We start from the raw sequence: 420 nt of genomic DNA, 5'->3' as shown, positions 1-420 counted from the left end.
TGTTTTTTGTACCTTCTCTGTAACTGGAACAGTAAGATGCTAAGCAAAATTATAGCCTGAAGCCAATGTTCAGAGAAAGAGAGCGTACGTGTATGGTTTGGCAGAGTATGGCAGAGTTTGGTATGTGTATGTGTGTGTGTCTGAGAGAGACAGTGAGAGAGAGGAGAGAGAGAAGGAGGGAAGCTGGGTTTGGTATGTGTGTGTGTGTGTGTGTGTGTCTGAGAGAGAGAGGAGGGAAGCTGGGTTTGGTATGTGTATGTGTGTGTGTGTGTGTCTGAGAGAGAGAGACAGTGAGAGAGAGGAGGGAAGCTGGGTTTGGTATGTGTATGTGTGTGTGTCTAAGAGAGAGACAGTGAGAGAGAGGAGAGAGAGAAGGAGGGAAGCTGGGTTTGGTATGTGTGTGTGTGTGTGTGTGTTTGT

The sequence above is a fragment of the Conger conger genome, chromosome 7 (assembly GCF_963514075.1).
Source record: "Conger conger chromosome 7, fConCon1.1, whole genome shotgun sequence".
Lineage (NCBI taxonomy): Eukaryota > Metazoa > Chordata > Actinopteri > Anguilliformes > Congridae > Conger > Conger conger.
The sequence above is the reverse complement of the archived record's forward strand: the minus strand, read 5'-3'. Positions refer to the sequence as shown.